Source organism: Rattus norvegicus, chromosome 16, assembly GCF_036323735.1.
Source record: "Rattus norvegicus strain BN/NHsdMcwi chromosome 16, GRCr8, whole genome shotgun sequence".
Taxonomy (NCBI): Eukaryota; Metazoa; Chordata; class Mammalia; order Rodentia; family Muridae; genus Rattus; species Rattus norvegicus.
The window spans coordinates 2818071-2837321 of record NC_086034.1 but is presented as its reverse complement, the minus strand read 5'-3'; the positions used below and the strand labels follow the sequence as shown (position 1 = coordinate 2837321).

The 19251-nt window shown below is 45.1% G+C and overlaps 1 protein-coding gene across 29 annotated transcripts in view; it reads right to left on the bottom strand.

Moving 5' to 3' along the window:
* The window catches only part of Erc2 (ELKS/RAB6-interacting/CAST family member 2), an 860860-nt gene extending 842937 nt beyond the window's left edge, over positions 1-17923 (bottom strand). For 7 of the 29 annotated variants that reach the window (XR_010058280.1, XR_010058281.1, XM_063275116.1 and 4 more), the window contains exon 1: positions 17668-17922. The gene's annotated coding sequence lies outside the window, so the exon portion shown is untranslated. Of the gene's footprint in view, positions 1-11573; positions 11629-14305; positions 14465-16546; positions 16700-17667 lie in introns of those variants that run through there. The other 22 variants (XR_010058282.1, XM_017600007.2, XM_063275121.1 and 19 more) reach the window with 13 other exon arrangements.
* Between the last annotated feature and the right edge of the window lie 1328 nt (positions 17924-19251).

Here is a 19251-nt window from a genome sequence, read left to right as displayed (position 1 = left end):
ACAATTTTATAAAGCTAAGCAGGGAGAAAGACATTGTGTTTTCAAAGAGAGGGGAAGCCTCGAAATCAGATCTGGCTGGGTCCATTCAGACATCCCTCACACTTCCTGATGGGGCCTCAAGCAGGTACCTTCCTGTCCTTCAACTGCAAAGCTGGGGGGCGATAGCTGTTCTCATGGGGAATGGGGAGGTGTCATTAAATGAAATGACACAAGAAAGATACTTAACAGAATGCACGGCATCAGATAATAGCCAATTAAAGCCAACCTGGATAACCTTGATATGCCTAAGGCCACTAGAAACCTCAAAACTATCTTGGAATTCTCTCAACTCATTAAGTTTAGCCCCGTCTGACTGGCTTGGGTCAAACTGTTCGCTATTTAAAAGTGCTTCAGGCATTGTTAATTTTGTTTTTAAGAGGTGGGCTCTCCTTTCTTCCTCCTGGACAGATAAGAAGCTATGGGCTTAGCAGTAATATTTTTTATAGTTTTATAGTTTTATAGATTGTTTTCACACAACGTGTTTTAATTATATTTCACCCTCCCCATACTCCTCCCAGAATCTCATTTGCCTACCTACCCAACACACTCTGTCTCGGCGCCCCCCTGAGCACAAAAACAAAAATCAGAACAAACTAGCAAAAGACAAAAAAGTATCAAAACAAAACAAAAGAAAAAACAAAGTTCATTTTGTGTTGGCCACCTTTTTTGTAATAGCCTGCCCTGAACTGAGGTTATTAAACTCAGTGAGACTCAGATTTTCCTTTTGCCAGTGGGTATCAATTTTAAACTGCTTCTTGGTTAGGATGTATTTTGGGGGGAAAAATTGCAGGCTGCAACATTATATACCCATAGATATTAAGGAATATCAATAGTAAAATAATATTAAATGCTACAAAAATATGAGTTAGGAGTAAAATAAATCCCACTTGCTGTAACTGAAATTGTCAAAAATGCTTTCCAGTCATTTTCCCAGAATCTCTATAAAACTGAATCATACATGTGCACATCTCACTGCTTTCTCTGGTGTGCAGACCTCACCGCTCTCTCTGGGTGTGCACACCTCACTGCTCTCTCTCTCTCACGCTCATTTTATAATTACTGTTTTCCATGCACAGACCTAGCAAGATTACACGTTCAACTGCCTCAGATTGTGTTTTATAGCCAAGTACTTGATCGAAGAAGTTGACCACACTCCATACCCCAAGTGAGCAGGAGTTCCCTATACCCCAGGTTTAGTTTTACTCTTCCCGTCAGCCATTGCCTCTGTGTACATTTTAAACCCTATCCAACTATTCCAAAGTATGAACTGAAAATGTAAAATAACTAAAAACTTTCTAAAGAAAGATGCTATTATAGAGCTAAATCCTAAAGTTAAAAGCCTGACAAAAGTCAAGCAGTAAAAGGTCAAAGTAATGAGACATTAAATAAAATTAACTTAACGGATATGGCTGGTACAATATGCTGAATACAGTGTTATTCATGGCCTCACATGATGGGAAAAATACACTGGTTGCACTGAAGAAATAACTAAGATTGCTAAATTTGGTTTTAAAACATCTGTGCGCCTCCTTTAATCTGCAAACGTGAAATGTCAATTGGCAACACTTCAGCTATAATACACTTACCAAAAAACAGCTGGGGATTATCAGGTCTTAACATTAAAAATCCCCAATCTGTCCACCAACAGGTGTTCCAAAGAAAATGACAGAAAAGGTAAAAGAAACACACACCTCCATGCCCTTAACCTCTGACACTCAACTGTACAAAATGCTTCTTCATTGGCGACAGCATTGTGTAAGGGGGTTCTTGCTAGAAAAAAAAATATATATATACAAAATCACATACACTAGAAAAATTTTAGCAACAAGAAGAACTCAAGAACATGAGGTGGAAAATAGCTTAAATGTGCAAATTTCAGAACAGAACATTCACATGTACCTCATGTCTGCATATATCTATGTGCTCATGTATGCATACCTATATGTTCATGTATATATACATCTATGTGCTCGTGTCTGCATACATCCATGTGCTCGTGTCTGCATACATCCATGTGCTCGTGTCTGCATACATCTATGTGCTCGTGTATGCATGCGTCTATGTGCTCATGTATGCATACATCTATGTGCTCATGTATGCATACATCTATGTGCTCATGTATGCATACATCTATGTGCTCATGTATGCATACATCTATGTGCTCATGTATGCATACATCTATGTGCTCATGTATGCATACATCTATGTGCTCATGTATATATACATCTATGTGCTCATGTATATATACATCTATGTGCTCATGTATGCATACATCTATGTGCTCATGTATATATACATCTATGTGCTCATGTATGCATATTTATTCCATTTACAAAGAAGGCAGCAGTGCCTCATTAGCATGGCTGATGCTCATGAAGGAATTACATCCGAGCCTTTAAAGAGAAACAAAAGCACAGTGCTGAATTGGATTCAGAAACCTCTTGAAAAACTGAATTTTCAGTGCCTAAGAGTTCATACATTCAGTCATCAGAAGATCTCTTGCTCATGAATTCTAATAGAAAAAAAATGAAAAGGGAAACTAAGACACATAGCTGGAATCTACTCACTGGATATTTCTAAAGAACAAATCCAGAAAGTAGCTTCTATCATGCCAGAGGTCCTGCACAGGAAATGGGGTCACATCCCCATTATTTGGACTTGTATTAACAACTCTAATTATTATACAAGGCTGTCAACTACTTTAAACCCTATCATCAGATGAAGGCCTCCAGAGAGTGATGAATGTGTACTCTAAGGTAACTCAATGAGAAGAAGTACAGAAACGGAGAAAATCTAGGTTTTTAACGAGGCAGAATCAGACATGGGGGACAGATCCAGAATCACGTCCATTAAGGAATTTGCAAAGCTCATGAGAGTTCAAGTGCTGTCTTTTTTTGAGTAATCTGAAGACAAATACTAGGAGAGCATTCTTGATCACCACAACGGACAGGCCCGTTGGGTTGGAGCATCGCCCTGAAGCCTAAGGAATCATTGTGAGTGGATGAGAAAGGGAAGAAGATGGACTGAGGAACCTGAAGCACACATTCCCACTGGGTAAAAGCTAAAGGATGCCATACTCCTTGGCATGAGTCAAAGTTTCACAGAAGTTAGGTTTGTGAGAAAATTGAGTCATCAGCCAGTGCACAGCAGGGTAGACCAGTTGACTGCCAAAGAACCCGCCTACAATAAATAGTCAGTCATATTCCAGTTACAAGCAGCAATTTAGTGTATGCAGTTAAGTTAATGATGTTAATTTAAATTATTAATATGAGAGTACTCAATTTCTAAATTGATTTGGGCTTTATCAAAGTATAAGACATTTAAAAGTGATCTCACCAGCCGTATGTTTATATAATTAAAGTATCACTATAGTAATTTTATTCCAAAGAGACCCTACCCAAGTTTGAGAAACCTTAAGAGATTTATTACACATTAGATGTGAGTCCATGATCTCATACTTATTATCTATTTAACTTTGAGCATGTTAGTGAGCTTCACTAAGCTTTACTCAGTAGAAAGGCCTCAGCTGTAATGATGGCTACTTTACCAAATTAAGTGAGTGATTATTATAACTAAGAACAGAGAAATGTTTGGCTAAACGCCTGCCAAGGCTTACTGAGTATCGTTACCACCATCACCACCACCATCATCATCACCACTAACATCGTCATCATCACCACCACTATCATCATCATCACCACCACCATCACCATCATCACCACCACCATCATCATCAATTTTGATCAACAGATACAATGGGATGTTTTCTTCAACCCTTTAATATAATATTTCTTCCTTGTGAGTAAAGTAGAATTAACAATGTTAAAAATCTTGCCATAGTGGATCTACAAAGTTAACTGGTCAAAAAAGTCATCAAAAGTGTAGAGGTGAAAGCAAATTTCCAGGTAGCTGTAGCAATTGTTCACAAGCCTACAGTTTCCCTGTGGTAGGATGAGAATCTTTCTCGCTCCACTGAAACGTGACTCGGCCACATGACTTAGTTGAGACAATGGCCTGTGTGGAGGGGAGATAGGAGCCATATCTAGGAGCTACCCTGTGGGTAAATCATTGTTTCCTCTTCACTGTGAGGATAACTACACAAGGGTGAGCCCTCCAGCCCAAGTGCCAGGGTGAAGACAACCAGAGACTACCCACCAGAGCAGATGAGGTACCGTGCTAAACCAAATCTGAACATTTAGGTTCGAACGCCGGACAGCATTCTCTCACTTCTCCCTCTCCTTTTTTACCTGACCCAGCCAGGTAATAGCATCCTTCAGAACAGAATTCTTTACCTTAGGTCTCTAGACAGATGTAAACGTCTGTAAATTATGTCTTTTTAGACATCGATGAACATACCTAGGCATTGTAACTGCTTCCGTGTATATTTTCTTTATCTGTCTATCCAAAAAAAAAAAAAAACTTTCTTCCTGATGCTTGGACATAAAGTGAAAACAAAAAAGAATGCTCAAAGGGGGCTCCATCTTGGCGTGCCATGAGAGAGCTGTACAAACAGTGCAGAAGTGAGTGTCAGCTAGAGCAATAGAACTCAGGATTTTAATCGCTTCTCGGCCTTTTGGCTAAGATCAAGTTAGAACTCAGGATTTGAATGGTCAGTACGTGTATGAATACATGTCTCAAGCACAGCTCGATAATGAGTCCAGCTGTCCCTGTCCCAGGCACACCCTCTCTTAGAAGGGCCAGAGAACGGGGCTCCAGACAATGCTGTGATCCTATCTTACAGCAGAGTTTCCAATTGCACTAAGCCACCATTTCACGTGAGCCTCTCAAAGGATAGATAATTCAGTCCTCACAGCTCACCGAAGGCATCAGTCGTATCTCTCTCATCTTCCTAACCACTGCAGTGTTGTAATTAGAACCAGTTCTGTGTAGAACAGTTGAAGCATGGCCTTTGAGGCCAAGAGTACAAGATTCAGATCCCAGTTCCTCCACCTACTTGGGTCAGGAGCCTGTGAGCACTGATCATCGCTCTGAAATGAACATTTTAGAGAGCCCCAAGGGACTTCCCACTGCCAGGAGCAGCATCTCCGCCCGAGGGCTCCTTTTGAACCTTGGGAAGCTGATCTTCCCCTGTAGGAGATGGAGCAGAAGTGCCAGGGAATTAAATATCCTCAAAAATATCCAACGCCATCGCGGACAGCAGAATTACTTGTATTAGCCGAAAGCATCAAACCGGGAACTCGAACGTGGCATACACAGACAATGTGATGTTGTCCAGCCTGCAAAGGGAATGAATGAACTTCTAACAGGTGCTACAACACAAATGCAGGAAGCATTAGAAGGCACTGGAGCTTCATACCCAGCTCAGTCCTTTGCCTAAAGGGAATCCATCACATAAAAGCTAGAGGAACTCCCAAACAGCGTGCAGAATGCCCAGGACAAGCAGATCAAAATGACTTGGGAATCCGAGGGCTGTGGCTTGACGGTGCCGTCCTCTCTCCAGCCCTGACTTGCAACAGTCAAGGCATGGTTGGTCTTTTTTCTAGCTCCATACTGCACCATTCTCACAAATGAACCTAGAACCATAACGTGGCATCCAAGTGCGTTCCTTGCCAGGCACCACCTGTTTGCCAGAATATACCGAGAATACTGTTCCTTCAACTTTCATCTATGCCTCCGGCAAGCCTACTCTATTAAAAAAGACTGACAAGGACTAGATATACACCTTAGCATTAGAGGTTATGATTAGTATATGCAAGGCTCTGGGTTCAATCTCCACCGTAAACAAACAAACAAACACAAATAAACAAAGTAATGAATAATCTAATGTCTAGGGACAGAGTCATCTCTCTCAGGCTGGCCTTGAACTCTGTGTGTAGCTGAGGATAATCTTGAACTCATAATCCTCCTGCCTCCCACTCCTGTATGCTGAGATGCTAGGCACGCCCAACCATGCCCGGTTTATGCAGTGCTCAGAATCAAACGCAGACCCTTACACATGCTAACAAGCACTCTGCTGACAGAGCTACATGCCGTCTCTTAGAAAATGTATTTCTGAATATGTATTTTCCTAAAAACCGGGACAAATGCTGACTAAACAGACATGTCCAAATGGAAGAAGATTCTATTTACATTTTGCTCTTTAGCATAACTCTCAACACTTTCCCCCCTGACATCTCACACAGTAAGACTTCTAACCTTTTCTTCTTCCAGTCAACCAGCTATAGTTGATCATGTTGAAGCATTTGACTAAACACTGTATGTTCTGGGCATAGCTAATGGCCTCCATCTTTGCTCAGTGACATCATGAAGGTCACTCTTCTCCCCTTTATTGATGCCTATGCTTTTCCCCCTTTACCTCTATAAAGTAGCGGCAACATCCACGAGTCAGGTGACTGTCCAGATACTGTGGGTGACTCTTCTAAAATACAAGTGCTCCCCGCAAACAAAGATACGACACAGCGCCCAAAACATGGGTTCCTAAGTGGAGGTGCAAGGTTCAGAACAAGGTGTGAAAGGCAGTTTATCTATGTTGTCTTTTAGACGTGTGAAGTCCAAGGCAGGCAGGACACATAGAGCACACAACAGAGTTCTCACCTCTAACTCCCAGCTGGAGGCCTGTCAGAGGATAGCCAAACCATTTCCATCCATGAACTTTCTCAGGCTACTCTCGATATTCTATAAATCACCCCACACTTCTGTCTTGTCGTTCTTACGGGCAGTTTGATCCCGTCCACTTATGGCAAACACCGACCTTTGTGTTTTTAAAGCAAGGTACGAGTTCTAGTCTCTGCTTAAATCCCACTGCAAAGCCTTTGGTCCTTGATGGCATTTAGAGAGAGTCTCAAAACCTCTGAGTGGTGTGGATTTCCACCGCAGGTCTTTGGTCAGGAGGATCCTCACCTGGAAAACGGTCTTTGAACATCAGCAAGGCTACATAAAGTATGTTTAGTCAATGAAGTCCCAGTGGCTGCTGCTGGGATGTCTAAGGCCAAATCTAATCCTGTTGTACCCATTTTGTCATCACTCTACCAGTTTCAACCTCCTTGACCCAAACCAAGCCCCAAATCACTCCCATAAGTACAAGGTCCCAGGTTCAATTCCTAGTACAGAAAAAAAAATTTTTTTAATCTCTTTAATTAAAAAAAAAAAAAGCAACTCACAGTCTCTGTGTCAACCCTCACCCAAGCTCTAGCTCTAGCTTCTTCATAGCTCACAGGATACTTGTGCCCAGTCACCCTCTCAGGCCTCTCTCACCACACTACACCCTCAGCCAAAACACTGGCTCCACAGGCCCACCTATGTTCACCTCACCAAGCTCTGAATCTCCTCCCATTTTCTCATTTTGGATCTACTCCCATACTATTCATCTGGTATTTGTACCACCAAAACCCATGCTCTTTCTACACTAGTCACCCACTTGTCCTCCATGACACCTTAAGTATCACCTTACTCAGGAGCCCTTCCCTCACTGTTCTTCACGAACCTCTCAAGTCCTCTGTGACAGGCTGGTTGCTCCCCAGAAGAGAACCACTGCTACCACCAGACTCCAGCCTTCAAGCCCCCAAAGCGCCTGCTCTGGTTACAGTCCTCCTCATACGCAGAAGAGACCTGCCATGGGGTAAGTATACAGACATATGGCAGCTATATAAATAGTGGGTTATTTCCTTATTAATAAATCTACCATAAGAGCACACATGGTGTTTTTGTTCCTGAGGTTGACATTGCAAACAATGTCATTTATTTGATTGAAAGTTATTTAATTGAAAGTCTGCGTGCATGAACAGATATCTGTGTATGAGGATGTATGAGTATATATGTGCATGCGTGTATGTGTGTGTGTGTACACTCGTGTGTCTTACATGATACACATGAAATAAGATGACCTAAGTGATGAGAAATAGAGGTCCCAAATAGGACAAATGGCAAACACACAAAGGGAACCCAGGCCAGTGTTACATTTCTATAGCTAAAAGGATCTGCTTGAAGTTATTCCAAGCAACTATTCATGTTGTGAATTCAAGGTGGGTCATCCGTATATTTAAGGTCTGTATATAAAAATAACAGTTTCTTTTCATCCTTAACAAAAATGGTAGAGAATCCCCCTTGTGGGTCAGCCCCTGCTAACTGTTCCACGTCCCCAGGCAGGATGACCAGCCCCTGGAACCCTGTTGCCTTTGTGTCCAACTAGCATCAAACAGGATTTGTCCTCATACAGCCCACAAGAATGCAAAGCCATCATCCCATTCACTACCCAACCTTATACTCCCTTGGGGGGGAGGCCCAGGAACGAGCAGGAGGATGCGCCAGATTGGGAAAGAAAGGAAGAAGAGGAGGTAGAGGGGAGCTTTACAGCCTGGACAGGAAGAAAACACACATCATCAGGAAAGACCAGAAACCATCTTCTGAGAGACACACATAAAAAGAGAGTCAACAGCTCTGCTTCAAGGATATACTGCCCCTGCTCTTCAAGGTCATGACAGTTAGCCGGAACTGGCTGGCAGGAAAGTAACACGGCAAGCCTGCCTTCAATCAGGCGATGAACACCATCGTGAAAGGAGTGTGATGTCTGCCAGTTCCACTGAGAAACAACCAGGGGTCACAGGCCTCGCCTGACCTCACATCTTACAGAGACACCCAGCTCTGCACCTCCAGGGAATAGGTTTCCACCGCAGAGCAGCTCTGGGGCAGCAAAGACCCTTCGATCACCACCAACGCACAGAGGATGCACTCCCACCCCGATGGCGTCCGCCGTGTCACAGTGAGATTCACAGCATAGGAACCAAGAGCTGCAGAGCACAGCAAGGTTTAGTTTCCTATGAAGCCCTGCTCTTTCTTGCTATAATTAGTCATGCCATTTTAGCAGAAATGTCTCTCCTAGTTTGCATAAGGAGATGAGAGTATTCTTACAAAACAGTCAAACTGCTCCATTCCCATTCAAGCTCTTGTCTTCTGACCCACTAAGAAGTTATCTTGAATTAATAGATCTTTCCTCAAGTATGTGAGGAGAATGTGCTTTGCTGCCTACAGTTCATTCATACTCAACACTGAGTAGGGGTGGAAAGCAGGGAGGCAAGAAAAGAGGTAATTTTAGACACACATGTGCACACACACACACACACACACACACACACACACACACACACAAATTCAATGAGGCCTGGAGAGATGGCTCATTCGTTAAAGTGCTTCTCATGTAAGAATGAGGACTGACGTTCATATCCCCAGAAATCCACATAAATACCAGGCAGTCACAGATAACTTCCTGTGAGTCTGGCCCGAGAACTCAGAGCCAGGGACCCTCAGAGGAAGGTGCCTAGCAATATCAAGGACTGGTCATATCAGGGAGCTCTGGGCTTAACTTGGAAAACCTGCTTCAGTGAATACCATAAAAGAAAACTGGAGAATGATTTTCAACATCAAACTGTGGCTTTCACCTGCAAGTACACACATGTGCACCCACACAGATGTGTGCCTACACGCATACAAAAGCATGTGCATACACATGTGCACACACATGTGCACACACGCAGATGTGTGCCTACATACATGCAAAAGCATGTGCACACACGCACAGGAGAAGCGGGAAGGAAGCAGTTAACGAAGAAAGCTGCTGTTGAGAGGCATCTGTGAGTCCTGTCACTGTTTGCTCATCTCCAAATGTATCCAAGAGATGGCTTTTTACCCTATATTCATGCCGTGGGGCGTAATCTCATCATTGACTTCCAGGAAAAGCAATCAGTTCTTTCCTGAAAGGGCTGGCTCCCTTCCTCTCTCTCCCTCTCTCTCTCCTTCCCCTCTCTCTCCCCTTTTTTAATTTTAGTGAGTGCCCGTGAGGTGCCAGCCAGCAAGTACAGATTTCCTGGGCTCTGACCAAGAAGAACTCTCCCTGGCAAAGGCAGTGTACGTTCGAGAGCAGAGGGTAGACCTTAGAAGCAACAGATCTCAGAGGCAAGGGAAGAAGAGGTGCCCAAGACGTCAAGGGCACAGTCCTAGGAATCAGGTGGTAAAGTGAGGAGAGAACTCAATTGGAGGATAAACTGAGCCAGTCCAGGAGAAGGGTGCCCAATATTATCGCAGTTAGCCAGTGAGGTAGAGACCTTGGGCTTCTCCCACTGAGACAGAGTGAGTAGAAATCACCCAAGCCTCAACCCTGCCTCTGTGACGACCCAGCCCCTCATGCTGTTTTGCCATTGATGCAGTGGTCCTTAGTTATTGCTTTTTTCTTTCCTTTGTAGGGACAGTCACCGGTCCTACTGTGTCCAGTAATAATTAAGTAGCCTTGAGAGTCAGGCGGATGTGAGTCTAAATCTGGCTATTGGAGCTCTGCTGTGCCTTGAGTTCATCTAATAAATAGTTCATGAAGATCCACTGTGTGGAAACCTTCCCGTAGGCCCTGGGATTGTGTGATCACCACACCATGAAAGGTGGCTCTGAATGGTCTCATACTGCACATGTGATGGCCTACCATAAAAGCGATACAAGTCACTCAATGCATGCATGGGAGGAGAGAGGAAGCGGCCACAGGAACATTAACAGTCTACACTACAGATGTCAAGACACAAGATGTCTAATATAACATTTGTCTATTAAAGAGTCTGTAAATAAAACAACTGGATAACTACAAGAGCCACAACACCCTGCTCCTGGGAGAGAAAACAGCTATCACTTGAAAAAAAGTGACTTCACCATAAAGACACCTCAGGCCTCACATAAACCTGAACTCTTGAATTTTGAAGGAAGTTATTTTCCATGAATTTACCTAAGAGGAAAAACACGTACGGGACTGAAAAACATTGGAACCTCTAAGGAGAAGACGAATTCTTGCACAGATTTAAAGAGGGGAAGAGAGGCGGAGACGAAGACCTGGAAAGTCCAAGTAGTCCCTCTCATGAAAGCTCTTGAGTGTCTAAGAGGTAACAGCCAGAGAAGGAAGTTGACTGACAGGCTCTGAAGCACCGCTGCAGCTCCCTCCAACTTCGCTCTTAAACACGAAGACGGCGGAACAAGAGCTCAGTCACATCAGACGAGGTCATCCAGGGCTCCGTACATGGCTCAGACGATGAGCAGGATCCCCCACGCTCCCTCCAGCTCTGAATCATGATACAGGGTTCATCAGCAGTTCTCTCCATTACTCATCCCCTACTTCCTGGCTAATGTGAGGCCAGGGAGAGAGTCTAATGCTAACCTTCAGGAAGCGTTTGCTTTGTTCTCAGAAGATTACAGTCTAACGGAAAACCATGACTTACAGTCACCCCACCGCATTCTTATCTCTCTCTCTCCTGAGGTCGGCTGGATCCCAAGCTTCCCCTCTGCCTTCATTCCCTGTAACACTGGATGTCTCGTTCCCACTAACACTGGACGTCACATACCCAAACCTTGAGGCCCAACTTCCAGTCTCTAACCCATGAAGTCAAACTCCATGTCTTCAGTCTGAGACTAAGCTGCCTACTCAACCTGATTTGAACGTTACTTTCCAAGGTGATTGCTACTGCGGTCCTTTATCCTCTTCAGCCGAAGGTAAGCCTAAAAAAATCAAAGTGATAACTGTTTTGAATGCCAATCCCTCTACTTACTAGTTCTGTGATCTTGGGCAAGTTCTTTAATGTCTCGGAGCTTTAATGCTGCCATCTGCAAAATAAGTAGGATAGTGTCCGCTTTGAGGAAGTCTTAAGAAAATACACATCAAAGAGGATTGTGTCTGGCTGCAGTAACGTCTTGTAGATAATGCAGTCCTTTGCTTCATTCACTAAGATTCTGTAGAAGGCACATGTGTGGCACTCAGCACTTAGGAGACAGAGACAGGCTATCAAGGAGAAGGGCCATCAAGGCTGAGATCTTTCCAGACTCCATTTTCATTAGTAATTACGCTGTTTTGTTCTGTTTTTTGTTTTACTGAGCTGAAACTTAGACACAGGGTTAACTAACACACCTCCACTTTGTTATGTTGAAAAAACAGACTAGCCTTCATTGCTACAGTTATTACTGCCTATCCAGTATTATACCTGTCTTCCCAGCAGCAAGAACGAAGTGTAAGAGCTATTGGAGTGTGCCAGCCAAGTGCGCCCTCTTTCTAAAACTTTCTGGAAAACCCCCACCCAATAATTGCTACCTCCAGCATTACCAGACCTCTGTCTCATGACTTCTCTATGATGCCAAGGAGTCTGGGAGGAAAAGAAAGGTATATTCTCATGTCAAAAACAGTTACTTTAGTTGGAGATGAAGATTGGGTAGGCAACCTATCAGATCTACTCCAATATCAAATTAGCTATTTTACCAAGAGTGCTTTGCACCGGGCCTCACACAGTTACTTTAAAGTTACACTGTAGCTAGATGTGCTGACACACACCTCTAATCCCAGCATTCAGGAAGCTGAAGAAGGAGAATTACCAGGTTCCAAGCCAACCTGGGCTACATAATAAGACTGTATCTCAAAAAAGAAAAGGTTAGACTATAGAAACTATTGTTAATTGGTGTTGCTGCTGTTCACCCTCCTTTCTGGCTAACTGCAGTAACTTGGTTATAGCTACATGTGCCCCTCACACTCCTACAAAATTGTTCTAGCCACTTCTTATTGCTGTGACGAAATCTCACAAGCAAGGCAGATTATATAACACAGCATTTAATCTGAAGACTCATGGTTCCAGAGGGTAAGTCCATGATCATCATGGTAGGGAACATGTTAGCAGGCAGTCAGGCATGGTGTTAAAGAAGTAGCTAAGAGGTTACTTCCCCATCCACAGGTTGGAGGCACATAGAGTGCTAACTAGAAATGACTTTTCAGTTAAGGCTTTTGAAACCTCAACACCCACCCCAACCACCCCACCCCCGACACACCTTTCCCAACAAGGACACGCCTCCTAATCCTTCCCAAGCAGTTCACCAACTGTAGACCAAGTATGCAAATAGACAGCCTATGGGAAGGAGGTTCTCATTTCAAACCCCCACGACTATCTACTGCTCTTGCTGTAGCCTTCTCCCTGTAAATCTAAGAAAATGGCATTTCATCCAAGAATACTTCCCCCACCACCTACTTGTAACAGTAAGTTCCAAAAATGCCAGGTCCCCCACACTGGCCCACACCACTGCATGAACAATTATGTCACAGAATACTGTCAGGTCCTAAAACAAAAATAGTACCCTGATAATTAAAGTTACACAAGTGTAAACACACCTGCTATGACCTTTAGACCATATGTCAAATAGAGAATATTCCAAAATGCAAAGTTTAAACAGTTTGTGAGTGTGTGTGTGTGTGTGTGTGTGTGTGTGTGTGTGTGTGTGTGTATGAGAGAGAGAGAGAGGAGAGAGGGAGAGAGGGAGGGAGAGAGAGAAAAGGAGAGAGAGAGAGAGAGAGAGAGAGAACACAGAGTAGAGATGAAGATAAGGTGATAATGCATGAAGAGAGGAGCTAGGGAGATAGCCCAATGGGTAAAAACTCATAAGCACAGGCACCAGAATTCAGATTCCAAGCTCCCATTTAAAAGCTGGGAATGGGTGTGTGGTCGACCCACAGCACACACTGTGGTGAGGGAGAACAATGACAAATTCCTCTCTCAAGGGACAACCAACATTCTCCTCTGGCCTCTGCATATGCACTCATAAGCACACATTCACAGATTACACGCACGCATGCATGCATGCACATGCACACACACATACACACATCAAAAGAAAAAAGAAAATGAGTGAAAAGAAGAAATATAGAAATAAGTAAGAATTGTTACCAGGCCTCATGATGGTGAATACCTTTAATCCCAGCACTTGGGAGGCAGAGCCTGGCAGATCTATTTGAGTTGTAAGCCAGCCTGAGGAGGGAGATGGGAAATGGGAGGAGAAGGGAGGGGAAGAGGGAAGGGAAGGGGAGGAGGAGAAAGGAGGAAGAGGAGGGGGAGGAGGGGGTGGAGGGGGTAGGAGAAGGGGGAGGAGGAGGAGGAGGAGGAGGAGGAGGAGGAGGAGGAGGAGGAGAAGGAGAAGAAGAAGAAGAAGAAGAAGAAGAAGAAGAAGAAGAAGAAGAAGAAGAAGAAGAAGAAGAAGAAGAAGAAGAAGAAGAAGAAGAAGAAGAAGAAGAAGAAGAGGAAGAAGAAGAAGAAGAAGAAGAAGAAGAAGAAGAAGAAGAAGAAGAAGAAGAAGAAGAAGAAGAAGAAGAAGAAGAAGAAGAAGAAGAAGAAGAAGAAATAGTAGTAGTAGTAGTAGTAGTAGTAGTAGTAGTAGTAGTAGTAGTAACAATAATTGTAAAATCCTCTAACTACACCATACATCGAACACACATAGAAGTATAGATTGTAGTTCATTGAGCCCTCCTTACCCTACTTTGAACAGCATCTACTACTGAGGTTGGACTTTCCCGTGCAACGTCCTTTCTCCAAGAAAGGATGTGGTGGAAGTGACATCTGCTTGTACGGTTTGCCTGGACACTTGACAGCTTCTGCCATAGCAGGGCCAGGCCACAGGAGCCCCAGAACACCTATGGAACACAGCAGAACTCAACTGTGGCTTACAGTCAGGATGCTCCCAGAAGCTGAGCCTGCATTCGCCTGCAGACTTGAGCATGAAAACAAATACCTGTTGCTTTAGAAGAGGAAATTCTGTTTCGCTGCCAGAGTTGAGTGATACAATGTTGGCATTTCTTATCTGTTCACTTACTTTGTCCCTTTTCACCATCTAAAAGATAACACTGGCTGCAACCAGAGATTTCCAGCTTGGCCCCAACTGTCATAAACTTGCAAGAGTTAGACTATTAGCACTGGTGCTTTCCTGCTTTCTGTTTGTTCCAGTATCTTATAAAGTAAATTAACCTGAAATAAACTATCATGGAACCATACAAATATTGCTGAAAGTGGAGTGGTAGCTGGCAAAAGGTGCCCCATGTGATGGGCAGTGGTAACAGGTTGCGTGCTAAACAGGCGAGACAAAAGTCTGCAGAATCAACCTGACGAGAGGCAGAGGCTATGAACCGAGGTGAACTTATAGACAGTAGGGCTCACCTCACTCACCCTCCATAATACACAGAACTGAAGTCTGTGGCTTCTTACAACATAATAAAAGAGAGAGCATGTGTTATACTATTTAGAACAGTTTAAAATATAAGTATATTGAATCACTAGTGAAAAGGGTTTTTTTGGGGGGGTTGGTTTTTTTTTTTTTTTTTTTTGGCAAGTGAAAGAAAAATGCAAGTCTAATCCCTTAGGGTGCAGGAAACCAACTGACTTGTTAAAAGCATTTACTCAATCAGAATGCATTTAAATTGGAAGTCTGAGGTATCAAGAAAAAGATAGAAGAGCGTGAACTTTGTTTTATCTTCTTTTAAATCGTCATCAAGTTTAGAACGAATTAATAGACCAAAAATGCCCTATTACAAATACACAATACACAATGTTGATAAATTTGCCTGCTGGAAGAAACAAGAGCCTTTGGATGAACAGGCAGTCAGGCAGCATCACAGTGGACTCTTCAAAGGTGGGCTCGGGTATGCTGATGAGTCCACTTTCACACTAGACCTGTGCAGACCACACCAGCAAACTCTTAATTGAAGGCCATGGCAAGGTCATGGGCTCCGGGTCAAACGAAAGAGCTTACCATCACAGTATAGTGTGGCAATAGGCCTAATTTCTCCCAGTCTTTTACAATTAGAATTTAGGGGAAATAGCATATCCCCCCCCCATAGGAGCTCTGCTAAGTTTAGAATAAGGTAAGGAGTGCATGTACAAGAACAGCAATGGCAATAGTGACAGTACCCCTTGACACACCCGGCATCTATGTCCTAACCAGTATGGTCCAGTTCACAATTGGCTCATACAAAGCTGAAACCAACAGCTTTGGGCGCACATCCAGTTCCAGTTCCCATAAGGTGATGGGTCTCTGGGCACAACTCATACTTGTCTAATGAATTCAAGGAGAAAGGTGCTGAAAATCAGGTTTTCACTAGCACAGAGATCAGACCCGCTCCTTCATTCCTGATTTATCCACCCAAGAAAGTCTCACAAACCAGACCTCCCTCCTTCCCCGGAAATTATCAAAGGTTTTTATTACAGTTCAGAAGCAAACCAACAAGATGCCTCTCATGAGAAGGTAAAGTCCTCTTCCCCATCGACACCTCCATCCTAACTGACATCTTGCAAGGGAGAAGCAGGCAACCTCACTTCCCTGAGTGGAGCTTGACTGTCAAATCTAAAAGAATCCTTTCCATCCGTGTGAACACTAGTAAAGCACATTTTCCCCGTTTCAAAAACATCTTCTTAAACCTACCAAATCCGATGTAAGTGCCAAACTACATACTCAGAAACGGTGTGAGTTCACAAGGACAAGGGTAGGGTGACCATAGGAGACAGTGCCACACCCTTCTCTCAGATAACTCAACAGTAAGCGCATCCTTTATCAAGACTGCAATTCTGAAGGAAAGGTAGATCATTCCAACCTGCCGTCCCAGAAGCCCATGCCCACTTCACTCTTTACATGGATTCATTTCATGTTTAAGCCAACGGCCTCAGCACCACAGCTACAACTAGTGACAGACAGGGAAGACAGGAGAACACGGGTCCGTACGTACTCGCTTCTAAGCCCACATTTTGAGGAGTTGGTTTCCTGCTTCTCTGCTTCTTACAGCTGGAGTTCTACCTGGTGGAAACCAATGGTTAAGTAAAACCACTGATTTAAAGAGCCAACCAGGAAACTAACCATGACAAGTGGCAGCATCCCTCCTCTCCCGAGCATTGATTGGCTCTTGGGGTTCCACCGGTCCCGTTCTACCCACATAAGTGGCAGGTGCGGCTGTCAGTCACGGAGGGAGCTGACAATTCACCGCTCTGGGAGTAAATTGTCTTTCATCCAGCAAAGGCAGGTAGGTAGCCGCCTAAAATCGATCTTCTCCTAACGGAGTGAACCCTCCCTCTGGCGAGGAGGAGAAAGACCCCTAACTCCAAAATAAATTATATAGGGCTGAACAGAGGAGAGTTTACGGGTACTATTTGATTCTCACACACGAAGGAGCCCTTATTCTTCACTGTCCTAAAAATGATCCTTCAAAGGCTCAGACAGTAATAATAATATTTTTTAAAGATACCTCCTTGTAAGTAGCCCTTGTATAATTAGGAGGTGGGGAGAGAATTGGTAGGAATGCGGTTTAATTCCACATCTATCCTTTTTCATACACCACCTCCTACCCCTCCCCAGTAAATCATTTTCCCAGGCATTAATTTTTCTTTTTATAACCTGCGTCCCTCCCCCGCCCCCCTTTCCCCTGGAGCCCACCCAGACAGCCAGGCTCATAACCCCGAGGCTAGGGGTCCTGTCTTCTCCACTTTATTCAGCTTGCAGTTCGGCGAGACCCCCCGCCCTCGCAAGCATCCCACCCCTCCCAGCAAGAAGGCAGCCAGGCAAAAGGGGGGTATCTGCAGAAAAGGAAGGCGAGGACCGTGAGGGGAAGGGGACTGCGGGAGGTGGCTCGGGGCGGGCGCCCGAGGAACTGTGCACTTGTTCCAATCCGAGGGTTTAGACAGCGAGGCAAATCCGCCCTTAGGCCGCCCCATCCCTTCCCCCGCCCGAGAGAGCCCCGAGGAAGGCGGCTGCGTCTCCCCGTCTCCCCTCGGCTCCCCCGATAACGCATTGCAGCTGCCCACGAGCACCGGAGACCCGCACGAGGGAGCCGGGGCCCCAGCGTCAGCGTCTCACCTTAGGGATGCTCGCCCCAGCGCGGTCCCACATGGATTTTTACAACCTCGCGTGGCCGCCGCACCGGGCGGCCGGGAGGAGCTGGAGCGATCAGGAGCGCGAGACAGCGGAGCGCGGGCAGCGCGGGGAGGTGGCGGGGAGCGCGGCCAGCGCCGAGCGCTGGGGCCGGGCCGGGCGGGGCCGAGGGGGCGGCGCCCGCCGCAGTCCCGACACGCGCGCTCACGGCCGCTTGCCCAGGCCCTGACTCACATTCCCAGCATTCCCGTGGAGCCTGGAGGGGCCGCGGCTGGGACCTGGGCACCTCCGCGGGGGGCAGCAGAGAGTCGAGTGCACCCGCTCCGCAGCGCCTCCTGGCATCCTCCTGCCTGAAGCACCTGACTTCCCAATCCTCCCCCCAGAAGCCCCTCCAAAAGCTGCCAGACACTTCTGGGGAACAAGAACAGCACTTGCCTTTTAAGTTAACCTATAGAACTGGGGTGGGGGTTCCTATGCCCTGGCACCATCCATTCCTTTGCAGGTCTGTAGAAGGATGACTCCACAAGACATCTACTTTATTGCCACCTCCTTGTCCCCTAAAGAAAAGGCAGATAGAAAAGTGAAAAGGACAGCGATTAAGGCTCCTGTTCTTCATATGCATCAGATATCTTGTCTGATTCCCATTTGAGTTAGAAGGATGGGCCCCGAGGTCACGCAAACGCACATCCTTCCAGGCAAAGTGAATGAGAAAGTGGACAAGATTTTCGTAGGCAACAGCTTCCACTCAACAAGAAGTCTTGAACCCCTGCTGCTGCCACTTGGCATTAGGGACGGAAATGTCAGCGTCAGAGGTAAGTAGTCAACTCCAGAAGAGCAGCGATTTCTTTTATGGCCCTGATGAGTGTGCTTCCAGCAATTTCAGTGGCCAGATAAGGATGTCTCCTGCTGGGAAGCTCACACAAATAAAGCAGATCCAGATCCAGCGGTGGGGTGAGCAGAGGAAGGAATATTAGCACAGTGACTGGGCACAATCCTTCCTCCCACCCTAAAAGGGAGAAACTCATATGTTAACTGCTCAGAGAACAGGAGGGTGCCTTCCAATGGCCGCCTAAATGTCTCTACGTTTTAGAGCCATTCTGGTTAAGGTTTTCCATAGCCTCCGGGCACTCATATTCGTCTTTCCATCCCCAACATACAGTGCTCATTCTCCTAACCCTGGTACTTGAAGGACAAAGCCAAACTATATTGTGTTCGGTCCCACAGGGGCCCTTGGCAACCTGGTGTGTTACTCGTGAGAGCCATTTGAGATTCTTGATATACCTCATACTGAGTATTTTCTCAAATGTGACTGTCCTAATTTGCTTCTCTGTCGCTGTGATAAAAACAACAATGACCAAAACCAGAGAGGAAAGGGTTGGCTTACATTTCCACAGCATCAAGAAAAGCCAGGGCAGGAGTGCAAGGCAGGAATCTGGAGGCAGGAGCTGAAGCAGAGGCCTCCGGAGGATCACTGCTTACAGGCTTGCTCCCCCAGGCTGGCTCAGTTTGCTTTCTTACTTAACCCAGCCAAGACTATGAGCCCAGGGGTGGTAGCACCTACCATGGGCT